Source organism: Quercus robur, chromosome 5, assembly GCF_932294415.1.
Source record: "Quercus robur chromosome 5, dhQueRobu3.1, whole genome shotgun sequence".
NCBI lineage: Eukaryota > Viridiplantae > Streptophyta > Magnoliopsida > Fagales > Fagaceae > Quercus > Quercus robur.
Genome location: NC_065538.1, coordinates 18,928,907 through 18,945,898, shown reverse-complemented (window position 1 = coordinate 18,945,898; position 16,992 = coordinate 18,928,907).

Genomic DNA, 16,992 nt, shown 5'->3' with positions numbered 1-16,992 from the left:
ACAATTCTCGGCCTTAAGAGTAAAGAGGGCAGCTAGTGCAATTCCAAGGAAGGCATTGTGAGCATTGCATTGTCATACTTTGAGAAGCTTTACACTACCTCCTTCCCAAGTAGCATAGCAGAAGTAACATCCACAATCCCTACAAGGGTGACCAATAAGATGTATCAAGACCTTATAAGAGAATTCATGAAAAAGGAGGTTGAAGATGCTCTTAAACAAATGCACCCCACAAAAGCTCCTGGACCAGATGGTATGTCTGCTATCTTCTTTCAAAAATACTAGAATATTGTGGGTAATGATGTTATATGCATGGTGCTAAATGTCCTTAACTCAAATGAGTCTATGGTTGAGATAAATAGAACTAATATAACCCTTATTCCAAAAACAAAAAACTCCACCAAAATAACAGAATTCAGATCTATAAGTCTAAGTAATGTCATCTACAAACTCATATCCAAAGTCCTAGCTAACCAACTAAAAACCATCCTTCCCTAAATAATTAATGAAAATCAAAGTGCTTTTCTCTTTGAATGACTTATCACTAACAATGTGTTAATCACTTTTGAACTTATGCACTACCTGGAACACAAGAAAGAGGGGAAGGATTGTTTTATGGCTGTCAAGCTAGATATGAGTAAAGCATATGATAAGGTAGTGTGGGGTTTCATTAAAAAAGTCATGGAGCAATTGGGTTTTCATGCAAGATAGATCAACCTTATAATACATTGTATTACCACTGTTACCTACTATGTTTTGAACAATGGAGTGGACCACGGGTGCATTGTCCCCTCAACGGGACTCCGTCAAGGAGATCCCCTCTCATGCTATTTATTTCTTATATGCGCCGATGGTTTCTTATCTCTTATAAATGATGCAATTAGGAACAAGATGCTCAGTGGTGTATCAATTTGTAGAGGCAGCCCTATGGTCACCCATTTATTCTTCGCCGATGATAGTCTTCTTTTTTGTAAGGCAAGTATACAAGAATGTTAGAAGCTTATAGCAATCCTTGACCTCTATGAAGCAGCCTCTAGACAAAAGATTAATGCAGATAAGTCCTCAATATTTTTTAGCCAAAACACTCCATTTGAATTAAAAGTTGAGGTAATGGAAGTAATGGGGCCAATGAAAGACTCGAAGCCTTACAAGTACCTTCGGTTGCCTTCTCTCATTGGTAGATCCAAAACAGATGTTTTTGCAGAGGTAAAGGAACGGGTTGCTAGAAAATTGTTTGGGTGGAAAGAGAAACTTCTATCTATGGGGGGGAAGGGAAATTCTCATAAAAGTAGTAGCCCAAGCCATCCCCACTTACACCATGAACTACTTCTTACTTCCTAAGAGCCTTTATGATGAAATTGAAGGAATGATGAGAAGATTTTGGTGGGGCCAAAGAGAGCAAGAGTCGAGAATAACGCGGATTAATTGGAAGAAGCTATGCAAATCAAAATTAGAAGGAGGCATGGGATTTAGAAACCTTCAAGCCTTCAACCTTACCATGTTAGCAAAGCAAGGATGGAGATTGCTCTCAAATCCTCAATCCTTAATTGCTTGAATTTAAAAAGCAAGGTACTACCCACATGGTGACGTCCTAAACTTAAAGCTTGGATGCAGCCCGTCATATGCTTGGCGTAATATTTTCCAAGCTTTGGAAGTAATCAAAAAAGGAACCCGATGGAGAGTTGGAAATGGTCGGCGTATTCACATTTGGGAAGACAAGTGGCTGCCTACCCCCTCAACATATAAGGTAATCACTCTCCCTAAGCCCATTAATGACTTCCCTATGGTGTTGGCTCTAATAGACAATGAAACTAAAAGATGGAAATCTGAGGTGATTTGAACTATATTTCTGCCTTTCGAGGCAAATACAATTCTAAATATTCCATTGAGCTATAACTTGCCAGAGGATAAGCTCAATTGGATGGGCAATAAAAAAGGGGAGTTTACTGTTAAAAGTGCATATTATATTGCATTAAGCTTGGTGGAAACTAAAGAATATGGAGAATGCTTGAATAGTGATCAGATGACCCCCTTATGGAGGAAAATATGGCATCTAAAGATCTCTGCAAAAATCAGAATCTTTGCTTGGCGAGCTTACATGAATGGCCTCCCTACCACGTTGAATCTTTGTTGAAGAGGGGTGAATATTAGTCATATGTGCCCAATGTGTGAGCAAGAGCCTGATCCATCTCCTATACTCTTCTCCATTGCAACTTTGCAAAACAAGTTTGGGACAAGTAGGAAGGATGTCCGATAAACCTAAGGGTAAGACAAGGTGATTTCATAGATTTTGCTCTGCAAATGTTGAATACTGGAGCTACTCAAGACCTTGAAACTTTCTTGGTAACATCTTGGTCTATATGGTATAATAGAAATCAAAAGGTGTTTGAGGATGACGACCTTTCGCTTGACCAAGTTTGGTTCTTTGCTGTTGCAACCAGATTTGATTATAGAGAGGCCATTGCTCTGTGTAATAAGAACCAGACCTCCGATGCAGGTAGATGGGAAGCTCCACCATCAGGTATGTGCAAGGTTAATGTGGATAGAGTTGTATCTGGAGATGGAAGATTGCCTAGTGTTGAGGTAATTATAAGGAACAACAAAGGGGAGCCCATTGTAGCTCTATGTAAGCTCTTGCCAAGCCAATATTCAAGCTTGGAAACATAAATCATTGCACTAGAGAATGAAATCATTTTAGCCAAAGAAATGGGGCTCACTCAGGTCATCTTTGAATCAAATGCCCTCACAGATGTCCAAGCCCTCCAAGCGAAGGAAACAAATGGCAGCTCAGGCCATTTGTACCAAGGAATTGTTGCTCTCCTTGAGTCTTTTTGTAGTTGGAAAGTTTGTCACTTGAAAAGGAAGTACAACAAATCAGCGTATGCCCTTGCTCGATTTGCAAAATGTAATGGAACAAACCAAGTGTGGAAAGGGTGTGTTCCTTGGATGGTCCAGCACATCATCGAGTTTGACTGCTCTTAGTGCGCTGTTTCCTTGTTTTTGTTTTGTTTTACTTCAATGAAGTTTTATCTTTCTCATCAAAAAAAGAAAAAAAAAAGCTTAAACATGTGTATATAAGCTTTTGGGTACCCTCCCCTTGCAAGCCGATTTTCAAGGGTGAGTTCTACCCATAGGTTTATAACATTAGTATCAAAACCAATCTCTACTTCGAGTAATTGGACTCATTAAGTATGAGATCAAATGAGTTACGGTTTTGTGGCCGAATTTCGAAGAGGGCGATGTAGAGGCTAGATTAAAATAATTGATAGGTGAGTGGAGCTACCAAAAAGAGAAAGGGTTACCCTTCCCTTGCAAACCGGTTTTCAAGGGTGAGTTTTACTCATGGGTTTGTAACACACTTGTATCAAAATTTCACTTATCAATAATCACTTAAACATGTGTATATAAGCTTTTGGGTACCCTCTCCTTGCAAGCCGGTTTTCAAGGGTGAATTCTGCTCATAGGTTTGTAACATTGGTATCAGAACCAATCACCACATCGAGTAATTGGACTCATTGAGTATGGGATCAAATGAGTTACGGCTTTGTGGTCAAATCTCCAGAGAGGGCAAGCTAGAAGCTAGATTAAAATAACTGAGAAGTGAGTGGAGCCGCCAAAAAGAGAAAGGGCTACCTTCTCCTTGCAAGCCAATTTTCAAAGGTGAGTTCTACCTATGGGTTTGTAACACACATATATCAATTTTTCACTTATCAATAACCATTCAACACATAGCAATTTATAACAAATTTTTTTTTTTTTTTTCAAAGAAAATTTAATTCTAGCATTTTCCTTACAATTTTACAACTTCTACAACATTTTTATAATAATTTTAAAATAAATTATAGGTGGCATTGTTACACATTCCGCATTCTGAACTCAACACAAATATTACTCTTTTTTGCCAACCGGTGCCACAACTGTTGTGTAGCTCATTTTACATTACTCAGCTCATCTTGTTTTTGTAACCAAACCATTTTTAAAGCCCATGAATTGATACTCACTAGTCAGTAGCTTGTGCCCTTCTTAATAAGACATGGCATCGGCTTGGGTTTGGAAGGTTTGGGCCTATACAAGATGGACTAGGCAAATGATTGGAGATTTGAACTGTTACTTTTGGTTTGCTGGCCTCATCCTTATCAAAATTTCTAAACCTTTGTCTCCTCTTTTTCCTAAATTTATTGCCTTAAAAGTGGGTTTTAATTATTTCAACTAATAAAATTAATTAATTAGTGTCATGGTATAATGATAAAAGATAATTATATGAAGCAAATACCATAAATTGAAATTCTACAGTATTACTAAAAAAATTTATTTCCTTAATTAACTTAAAAAATAATAGAATAAAAGTGAAATTGTACCCCCAAAAAACTCATGTTTCAAAAATATATACAATAAATTGGCTTAAAAAATAAATGTGTCCATAAGTTTAAAAACACATGCTTTTAGTTAAACCAAAACAATTTAAATTTACAACAATTTTGTTGACAGATGCCCCAAGAACATTTGTTTAAGAAATACTTTAAGAAACCTTTTATGAAAAAGGAAAAAAATAACTGATTTTTTGACAATTTTTTATATTTCACATAAAAGTCATATCAAAATTTTCCTAAAATAATTAATTAACAAATATCCTAACTGCACCTATTAACTAAACCCAATTTACTATATTTCACAAAGTTGTCAATTGGTAGAGTTAAATACCTCCCATTTTCTCTTCCCTTGTAAAAAATTAATAATAAAAAACTCCCATTTTCTACTTAATTACTCGAATGCCAATGGTTCTCTTGATTCAACAATAACTAGTACATTAGCTTTTTTTTTTTTTTTTTTTTTTTTTTTTTTTTTTTAAATGGATGAAAAGGTGAGCTTTGTCTGAGACTCTGAGGAAGTAAGGATAGTGTAACATAATATTGATTGTTGTTGATATTTGGTCTATCTCTCCAAATAAACAATGATCAAAATTTGTCAAATTGATTGAAGTGGTCAGTTTAAATTATTTCCACTCTAACTCAATTCTCAATGATTCTCTATTTTCACCGAGAAACACCATCCCAAAAGGGGAAGCGAAGTTTAACATGACAGAAATATTTAAGAAGAATATGAAATATAAAAGTAAACTGTGAATGCATGTAAAGTAAAAGTGAAATGCAAATATATTTGATTGAACTAAAAGATTTTATTTGAAGAAGTTGAAAGTGCTTACAAATGTAGTAGACTGGTTACACTTGAAATACCTGTAATGAAATACTTGAAATGAAAACTAATAACTAAAATACATACTATGGGATGAGCTAGATAGGTTTTAGAAACGTAATTTGGAAATGATACAAGTTTATGGAAGAAAACTCTGGGTTTTTCTTCTTTAAAAATTTGCTCTACAATTTGGTCCGACTGTCTTCAAAGCTTCCCCTTCTATTTATAATGTTGGAGATGTTCTCTAAGTGGTGAGAGTGAGATGCCATTTTATCTGATAGTGGACATAATGAAATGTTATGATGCTAGAGATGTTCTCTGATGTGGTAAGAGTGAGATGTCCTTCTATCTTATAGTTGATATAATGAAAGTGTTATGCTAACGAGTGCCCTAAGGGCATTAGTTAATAATCCAATTAAAAAAAGTTTTTATGAGAAAAAAAAAACAATTAATGTTTTGATAGTTTTTTTCATTTTCCATAAAAGTAATGTTAAAACTTTCCTAAAATAGATTGTTAGCATTTCTCATAATGAAATATTTTGGAATTTCTTTTTGCATGATAGGATGATGGATGTTAAAGGATATAATTTATATATATTAGACACCGATTTTTTACAGAAAAACTAACATGCTTTTTCTCCAACCCATCTTAATGGGGTTCATGATAACGCAAAATACAAAGACACTGTGAATCATTCCGTGAAAAACTCGATCCTCTAGGCTTAATTGAAGGAAAAAAAAAAAAAAAAACTCAATGGCTCTACAATAAGTACAGCTAGGTGCCCTTTGTCTTAGGAAATGATAATGGTAGTGGTACACAACAATAATGATTGTTGTTGTTTTTATTCTCTCTTTCTCTCTTGACTAGTAATAAGATCTTAGTTACAAAACTGTTAAAAAAAAGAAATAATACAACTTCATAAAACATGGTTCTTATCTAAAAGTTTCATTTATAAACCACAGAGGTCGGCCTGGCCCGCGTTGATTTTGTGGCATGTTTGGGTATCCACCGATTTTCAATCACGAGTCTCATGTTTGTTACCCCTTTGCCTTTGATGCCCAAAATTCAACCCATTATGATTAGGGAGTAAGAATTTTACCATTGATTGGATTTGGAGCGCCCATGGTTCTCCCCCCATACCTATAAGTAAAAGCATGGACCACTTTTGCTGGGCCAGCTATGCTTAACAGGCCCTCAGAGTCTCAGATTATTATTACCCTGCCTAGCTTACAGGACCTATTCAAAAATACACTTTGAATAACAATTTACCACCACTCAAAATTAAAAATCAAAACTTTCTAGCTACTAAAAGAAGGGGTGGTCCTTATCAAAAAAAAAAAAAAAAAAAAGAAAAGAAAAAAGAAGAGCCTGGTCTCATGAGTCATGAGATACCCTCTCTCACCCACCTCCTCTCCTCCAAGAACAAAAACACTGTAAGCTGGTAGTTTCTTTCACTTATGAACTTGAATACATCTTTATGGATATATAGAACTAAGTCAAGAAAATTCTAGAGTTACAAACTTTTTTACAAATTGTTGATATGGTGAGCATGGTTTTAAATACTAGAACGGTTAAAGAACCGAAAAATAGTCCATTACTCCAATTTCTAGTTTTTGCCAAACCAAGTTAGGGTTCGGTTCCTAATTGAACAAGTTGGTTTAGTTTTTAAAACCATTGTTGTGAGTGGTTATTAGTAGGTGAAAAGTGATGTCCATAGTCAGTCCATATGAGAATAAGTAAAAATTTACCATTGTAAAAATTTTGTGAAATAGTTTGTGGTTTTAATGCTACTGGCTAAATTAATTAGGCCCATAATTTCTTTATTATTTTTTTTAAAAAGAAAAAATCAAGGATAGAAAATAGTGGAAGGGTGGAAAAGTGAGATGATAGAAAAAATTCTAATTTTCCTCTTTTTTGTTTTGTTGGAGGGGTGGAACATGAAAAAATGGAAAAAGTAAGTTTGTATAAATTTACTCAAATACCCTTGTTAAAAAATGATGTCCAATTGAAAAAAAAGTGACAAAAATAAAAAGCAATCACCCAAATTTATTACAAAATAAAAATCACGTCTAAAAATAAAAAAAATAAAAAAAAGGGAAGGAAGAAGAAGAAGAGCAACGTACTGACTTGCCTAGGAAATAAAAAATAAAAATAAAAAGAAGAAGAAGAAGAAGAAGAAGAAGAAAAGAGGCAACGTCCAAGAAAAAAAGAATAAAAAAAATTAAAAAGGAAAAGAAGGAAGAGGCAACGTCTAGACCAGGAAAAAAAAAAACGTACTGGACAAGCCTATGTGGAAGTGCACATGGGTATCTTCATCATTTACCTATCAAACTTCCCCCACTCAGTTTTCTCTCTATTTTGGAGAGAAAACTTTTTGGTGAGTCCGAGAAAAAAACACTTGTACCCCACCATCAAAAAGGTAAAATAGTGAGATATGTAATTAGAAATTTAGAATTAGAACACTACTCTAGTTGAGACATGCCAATAGGATTCTTAGAAGGTGTAAGTAGATTCACAACTGACTTTGCATCTACTTTAACAACGGTTTTTTGGATAGCTAGGTCGGTAGTAACTAGTAAGATTCAATCCATCTCAATCTCCCAAAGCCTCCAAGGTTTCACCATCAAATTATTTGAGTATCCAATTTTTCTGGAGAAACCTCCAATCCAAAAAACCATGCTATTTCTAATTAGGCCACTAGCATCCAAATGTCCTAGATTTCCTTGTAATGATCTATCAGTATTAAAATGATGGTAGAATCCAACTATAATGGCCAAATTTGATAGAGGGGTGTAGAATAAATTTAGCTAGACCACTAGCATCCAAATGTCCTAGATTTCCTTGTAATGATCTAACTGTATTAAAATGATGGTAGAATCCAACTATAATGGCCAAATTTGATAGAGGGGTGTAGAATAAATTTAGCTAGAGTAGAGTAGACTGAATGTTTTTGAAAATGATGGTAGATTCAAAGTCATTAAAACCATACTTGGACAATAGAATTTCATGTTAACTTTCTCTAACCCATGATTGGATTCTTTTCTTAAAGTCAATAATATTAACATTTTTCTTTTTGACAAATGAAAACATCTAGATTTCTTCGTGTATCTAACTATTCACATTCTTCAAAAGTCTATTAAGACAAGGGGCAAAACTAAGTAAAGGAGGTTGAAATTTTTTTTCTCTTTATACAATTTTTATATAATAATAAATTCCGATTTTTGATGCTTTGATATCATAATTACAAGTTCCCCCTTTAAAAACAAAATGTTTAGATTTTTTTTTTTTTTTCAAATATTTAAGAGAATATAACATTCAATAAAATAAAAATGATCTAGTAAAACGATAATAAAACTATATGTATGACAATACATGTGTCCAAATTTACATTCATTTTTATTATAAAAATCAAGATCTTAAAGTACTTAATTTTTATTGAGCAAAACTATGAAAAAATGTTTTAAAAAAGAGTCTAGAAAACTAGCACAAGAGTGATTGACATTAATTGGCTCATTATCAAAAGAAACTACCACTAGCGATGGACAGGTTCTACCATAATCGGCTTAAACTCCATGTTCAGAAGGATTTTTTAAAAGATTGTGAGTTGATGAGTGAGGTCATCGCCTCATCGGCAAGTGGAAACAAGATTGATGATAAATCGTTAATAGATGTGTCTTTAACGAGAAAATTTATCATGTATCTAATATATGTACCCGAGTTATAGAAAGTGGATATAAGTAATACCACCTCAATATTTAATGACCACATATATATGCTCAAGTAGTCGATCATAACAAGTTCAGTGGTATGAATTCTAATCAGCATGAAGTATGAATAGACTGAGGATTTAATATCCAACCCCAACCAAATCAACATGTGAATTTTGAAAACTTTTCCAAATGGGTTGGGCCAGGTCTCTTTTCGTGTATAATAAGTGCTTTTTTGTACAATCCTGCTTAGTGATGTTACATTAGTCATTTTCCATCTTTTCTTTTTTTTTTTTTTTGGGAAGTAAAACGATTGCTGAATATTATTCAATCACAAACTTTGTATAAAAGGCAGGAGAAAGTAAGGACACTCTTCTAATTTGACACAAGCCTGTTTAGCTAACACAATGGCAGTGTTATTACAAACAGATCTTACACAAGTAAAGCATACATCCCTCAAAAGCTTTCACAGTCTCTCAAATTTCATTCACTAATATTCCAAAGGAGGATAAGCAATTCTCATTTCTCACTATTGTTTAGAGTAAAGAACAACAAGACACAGTATCTCTTAATCACCACTCATTGAAAGCCCAAGTCACAAGCAAAATTCACAGAATTTGGCGCTTCCTTTGCTAAGACCTTCCTTTCATCCTCTCTAATGAGGACCCCCAATCCTCCCTAGCACTTCGATTTTTCTAAATCTCAAAAGGTATAAAAGGTGTCATTTATATTTTTTAAGCTAACACATACGTATACTTTTATGTATATATATAGAATTGTGTGTATATATATGTTTTAATCGTGTTTTCACACTATTTATCCAAAAAAATTATGTTTTCGTACTATATTCTAATTCCTCTATATGAAAATTTTTATTATAATTTTGGTTATAACTTTTAGATTTCTTAATAGTTCACAAATTTTTTGCTATTAAAAATTAAAATTAAAATTAAAACTTGGAATGTTCAAACAAAAAAGAACTTGAAACGAAATCTCAGTAAAGAAGAAGGAGGTCGGAAGGAAGGAAGGAAGGAAGGTGATTAATTCAATTTTAGGTAATATATTAATTCATGATTTTTTTTTCATAACTTTTATCGTAGTCAATTGTAATTAGAATAACACTATTTTTATATGAGCCCATCGTTAACACAATTTTTATTAGCACCAATCACAACATACCATCTTGATAATTATGAAAGATATCATACAAATTTTTGTGTTGTTTTCAATTTATTTGTTCAAAAACCCTCCACTAAAAAAATAAAGGTTTAATTGCATATTTAGTCCTCAACATTTACCCTATGTTTTAAAATGGCTCATAATCATTTAAAATGTTTCATTTTAGTTTTTATACTTTTAAGTTTGTGTTAAAATGGTCTTTACCATTAATTCTTACTTTGATTTTGAATTGAGATTGTTCAACTAAATCTTGAGGATTTTAATAACTATAAAAGAGTTAAGTGACATTGTTAGAAACAAAGACTATGCAACAGAATTTTAACAATCAATTTTTCAGCATATCTCTCATTGCCTAAATTGACAATAACACAGGAGTTTCAAGATTGTTTTATGTTGTCCAGAGCTAGCCTCCAAGCAAACCAATGATTCAAACTCATTATGAATTCCAGTTACCCACGAACAAAACATTTTTCTGAAGGTGTTGTACACTACTAAAGTGATGCAAACATAACCCATAACTTAAGAGTCACACAACACTCTATAAACACTATGAAAAATATATAATTCATTCTCTATATAGTGGGTACCATTCATGGTGTTTATATACACACTACTTTATTAATATGGAGTGTAATAATGGGGTAGAGTAACTGTTTAAGCCATTACAACAGAGAACAATATTGAAACTCTCGTGTGATCGTTAGTTTAAGCCAAGAAAGGTACGTTGGAAAACTAATTGTTAAAATTCCTTTGTGTAGTCTTTGTTTCTAACAAAATCAGCTGCTTAAATACTTTATTTGTTTCTTTTATAGTATCTATTTACAAATAGAGGAAATAAAGTAAGAGTTAATGATAGTGATCTTTTTATATAAACTAAAAAACGTAGGGACTAAAATCAAACATTTCAAATAATGAAAATCATTTTGAACATGAGGCATATATGGTTAAATACGTGATTAAAGATACCAAAAAGTCTCTTGGAATAAGAGATCTAGAGTTCCTAAATAAAAAATTTAGTAATTCTTAAGTGTCGATGGATAAAAAGTAATCATGTAGTGAATTTAATAAATGAAATTCTTATCCTCTAAATAAAAAAGAGAAAAGGGTGGCGAGGAGGTGCGTCCTTCAAAAACACGCTACATGAGTGGCAAACTTAATTGGCGACACCGCCCCCCGCCCCCCGAAGAAATAAAAAGAAATTCACCGAGCCCAGCCCCAGCCCCAGCCCAAGCATCATAACATTATTGCCACGTCATAATCCAGATCAGCAAGACTCGCTTATCTATGTCTTGTCTTGTGGACACCACCAGTCAGCTGTCGGGTCATGCTTGCCCCTTTCTCTCTCTCTCTCTCAGCGCCCAATACCAAAAAAACGTATGTCACGTGCATTAATTTATAAATATGGGCATTTTTATTTATTTTTTGGTATACACTGGCATACATAAAGATAAAGTAACATACAACATACATATATACATACATGCATACATCATGGTGTACGTGAGCTATTTTGAATTGTGAAGTGAGAGTGTATATATTGTTGAGTAATGACCATTGATGTGTTGACTGTAGTCTGTAGACTGTAGTAGGGTAGAGTAGGAGGGGTGTAGGCGTGTAGGGAATAGCCAATAGGGGATGATAATGATGATTATAAGCTGTCAGCTTGACGGACTGTGTACATAAATACTTACCTACAAAATCTGGACTAGCCTTCTACTTGTAGCCAATATATATATATTCTAAATTAAAATTATTCCTTTATTATGAATTTCATTCGGTTCCCATTTCCATTTAATTAAAAGGAACAAACAAAACAATCCATCAATTCCTTCTTTGTTTTAAATTTCGGCCCCATTCCGTTCTATTCCATCTATTTTAGTCTATTCTATTAAGATTTCGTTTATAAATTGCTTATTTAGTTGAAACTATTTTTTTTTTTTTACTAAAAGTACTATAGATAAAACTAAAATAGTACAGTGAGACTAATGAATAATACAAAAAAATGATGAATAGTACAGTAAGACTAACGAATAGTATCAAAAAGTGTAATAAGACCTATAAATAGTAGTAAAAATAAATTAAATAGCAAAAAAATTAGTTTTTTAAGCCAACACCAAACGCAACTTAAATTTCAACAAATTTGGTGATTTTCAGCCGATATGCAGAGGAATTATTATTATTATTATTATTATTACTCCTAAACATTTTTTTACTACTTTACTCACAAATGCATTTCAATATTATTTTCTTTTAATAATATGTTTTTCTTCTTTACTTTACTCACATATGCTATGGTTTTTTTCATCATTAATATATATATATATATTTTCTCTTTGCTTCTATATGTCATGTTATATATTTATATTATATATGTAATGATGATATTGAGAATGTGCATTATTTGCTTTTGAAATAATAATTGATATGGTATAATATTAGTGCAAATAATAATATATATAAGGTCCAAAACAAAATGTTCTATTGCAATAGACAAACCGAAATAAAGTCAAAAATGATACTCAAAATATTAGACATAGATATATATTAATAAAACAATAAAAAGGTAATCAGCAAAGTTAAGCGGAAAAAAGAAATAATTGACAAAGATTGATTTGTTTTAAACAAAATTATCACGACAAACGACCAACATATTTTTCATATGGAATCTTTTGCCATGCAATATTTCAACCTAAATTATGTTGAAATAAACTATATATTTAGTTTCAATGATCACTTGTTAATTACTTTAATAAGTACAAATTACTAAATATATGTCCTCTTAGGGAGTCAAAATCTTATATCTCAAACTCGCTGTACCATTCTATGCTCCACGAATTAAAATGTACCACATGTCCACTAATTCCTAAATTCACGCTTCTTATTTCACAAGGCCAAATAGAACTTTCTTTAAAAAAAAAATAATAAAAAAATAACTCACGTTATCCCATCAAGCCATCACCGGTCACCACCATCAACTCCGGCAACACCACTACTAAGAGACAACCACCACCAATCACTGGCACATCCTAGTTTGGCACGCCGGTTTCGTCTTTAAACAAGATGTGCTCTTTGGTGGCATTGATGGCAAGAAGAAGAGGAGCAAATCAGAGGTGGTAGTGATGTTCTAAGAGCAAGGCAGATTTGACAGAGATGGGGATGGAACTGGTGTTGATGACAAGAAAATGAAGAGGCCGAGGTGGTGGTAGTGGGGGGCAACCTGTTGTACCTTTCTAAGAACAAGGCAAAGTGAGCAGCGATGGGTTCGTGGGGGTTTCAAACCAACTTTGATCCACATGAAGCTAGAGGTAGAGCCATGGCTGTGACAACCTCTAATGGCGTTGGCAAACTCATGTCAGTGGGATGAGATGATGTTGGGCATTTTTTTTTTTTTTTTTTTGATTAGTGAAATGAGAAGCATGAATTTAGGAATTTGTGGACATGTGGCACATTTTAATTCGTGGAGCATAGAGTGGTATAGAGAGTTTGAGACAGAAGATTTTGACCCCCTCTTAGGTTTTGAAAATAATTGCAAACTACTAAATAATTATTTTGATTTGTACTCTTATGTTTAAAACAATTACGTATAAATTACTAAATAACTTTATATAGCATTTATTATAACCTTTATATCCATATCCATTGATGAAGTGAATATTAAATGTAGCATAAGCTCAAAAAGATTATATTGTCTTAAATTTTGGACTTTATTAATAAGTGCGCTAAAGACACAAGTTAATAATGAATAAATACACAATTATGAGCTATAATACACATTTTTCAAAATTTAAAATATACTTGTCAATAATTGATTGGTTTACATACACAAATTTATTGTGGTTATATATGTGTGATTTTTTAGATATTTATATACAGTTTGACTTGTTTTTATAAAATTAAAAATGTATTGAAATATTATTTAATAAAATATAAAAATATAACTTAATCAGCATACATTAACAAAAACCTTAAATCTTATTTAAGCCACCTCAACATATCTTTTAATTTTTACAAGTCAATATCATTAGTTTTTAATTCTTCTCTATTTTGCCTTTTATTTTAATTTATTTTCCTATTCTCCTTTACTTGCTTCTCTCTCTCTCACTCCAATCTCCATCGTTTATTTGTTTCTTCTTTGGCACTACAACCCACTTCACAGAGGAGTTGGCTACGCTGCCCTCGCTCTATGCGATGATTGAGAAAGTTGCTGACGATCTTTCGTGCAAGCAGTATAAGTACCAAGTAATTATGGTTCAAATTAAGAGGTGGCAGTGGAAAATTGTTATGACAATGCTTTTACTTCTAACAAGTTGCCGATAGGGTGGTTGGCAATTAAGCAATGGTGCCCAAGTGCCGTTTGTGTCAGGGGCGGCGTTAGCTTTGGTCAGGTGGTTATGAACCCCTTGAGTTGCAGAAAAAAGATAAAAGAATATATATATATATATATATAATTTTATAAAAAAAAGTTTTACCCTCTGAAAATAAAAATTTGAACATCTTGAGTTCCTAACTTTAAATATTTTTTAAGTTCAACTGAAATAAACTTGAATGTTGAATGTGATCCCCTTAACAATTTATTCTTACAAATAAAATTACAATTAATTTATATTTTTTTATCACATTTGCAAGTGAAGTGGTTGAATTTGATTGTATTTTTAATTTGTTGGAGTACTTGTTAAGCGGGAATTGGGGCATGGGTTAGTAAATTTCAACACTAAAAGACAATTAAATAATTAGACAAGGGACGATTTTTTTTTTAACAAAAATAAAAAATTAGACAAGGGCCATGGGATAGAGGAGTGATTGAGTGAAGACAAAAATAAATATTAACATAACAAAAATTTTCTTAATAGAATTACAAAGACTAATAGTTGTCAAATTTGAGTTTGTTAAATAAAGCTACAATTAATTTATACTTTTGATCGTATCAGCAAGTAGAGTGGCTGAATTTGAATGTGTTTTTAATTTGTTATTTGTTAAGTGGGAATTGAGGCATGGGCCAGTCATCCAATTAGTACAAAGATTTATAGTTTTCAAAGTTGAGTTGAATTGTTAAATAAAATCATTGTATAGAGTATAGACATAAACTAATTGATAAAAATATTCTAAGCAATAATAAATAAAGTTCACTTAACAACAATAATTAATATGTTTATTGTATTTTTATTTTTTTTTAATTTGAGATAGAAATCTCACTCTTGCCTAATTTATGTGTATATGTGTGCGAAACTCCCTCCAAGAGACTTAAACCTTAGCCCTTTGACCCCCCACCTTATAAGAACTTGTATTTGTGAAGTGTCCATCACACCATTACGCTAAGGGTGCACAATGACATTATATTTATAGAAAATAGATTATTTCCAAGATTTTTATCTTATCAATCATAATTAGTATGTTCATTAGAAACAATATACCAGATGAACTTATAGTTTATTTTTTATTATCTTCTTAGTAATATGGACAAATTTATAATAAAACCATGTAGACCACAAAATTCATCCCCTACTCAAGATTCATCTTCTTATCGATTTCCCTAGAAAAAAATCTTAAGAGTCGCCACTCGTTTGTGTGTGTTAATTTGGAATCCAATTTGAATGCTATTAGCTTACGGGTGCAAAGAGGTTTTTGGCTATTGGGTCAGTGATAACAATTGTTATCAGTGTAGATTTTGCAATTGTCCTTAGCATAGTTCAATTGAGTAAATGGGTGTTTAGGGCACAAGATTTGTTGGTTTGACCCTCAGTTAAGGTTTTGAGGACCATGTGGGGCTTGCAATTTGGGGAAGGGATGGTTGGGTTTATGCGAATTGAGACTCTGTTTCTTTTAGTGTAAAATATATTATGAAAATTATTTTCAGCATTTTATGGTGTTTGTTGACCGGAAAACATATTGTAAAAACTTGTAAAATGGTTTATTGAATTTTATTTTATGGTAAACTATTTTCATTCCAAACCATGTGTGAAACTCCACTACTCTCTCTTTCTTGCAAGCCCTCCACCCTCTCTTCTATCTTTATTGCACACAGAGGTGGTTGTTAGGGGTTTGCGGTGGTCGGCATGTTGGCATGAGATCCACCCATTGTCATTGCCTTAAAGAGTCATCGCAAATCTGGGTGGGAGGAGCTCCATAGTGACACTTTTATAAGCCCATTGTGACGCTCTTGAAGACCCATCACATGTGAAAATAAACACTGAAATGTACATTTCAGTGTTTATTTTGTCATAAGAATACTCATCTTGTAAGTTGTAAGAACACTCTTCACAAATTTGGATGGGAGGAGTTCTATCGCAACGATCTTTGTAGGATGTGGAATTTTTTAAAATAAATTTCTTATGCAATTTTGTAGTACACGGTTATTAAGAAATTTTTGTTTGGGTTTCTGATTGAAATTTGAGAATTTGAATTTGGGTTGTTGCGGAATTTGAGTGTGGGCTTCCGAATTCTGATTGTGTTTCTATGAAGGATATTTAATTATTATTATTTTTAAAAATTTTTCATTGTACCATACATCTAAAAAATGTTTTTCAAAGCAAACACCGAAAAAGAAAACTTTTTCTCCCAAAACATTTTAAACTGAATAAAATTTATATTGGAAAATATTTTAGGACGTTACAAATAGTTACAAATAGAGACGAATCTCTTCAATTTTCATGCAATCCTTTTGTAGTGTGGAAACTAAATAAAATGACCTCATCAACGGTCTTTGATGGAAGGGTTTGAATTAAAACACTATACAAAATTAGGGATGGTAATCTAAATTTTCAAATATTAAGAGACAAAATCAAAATGGCCTTAAGTTTAGAGGGTCCAATTTACAATTTAATGCATGGAGTTTGTACATTTATAAAAACAAAACAACATTTCCTAGCTATATTATATAATAGGTACATACACATTCCTTTAAAAATAAAATACTAA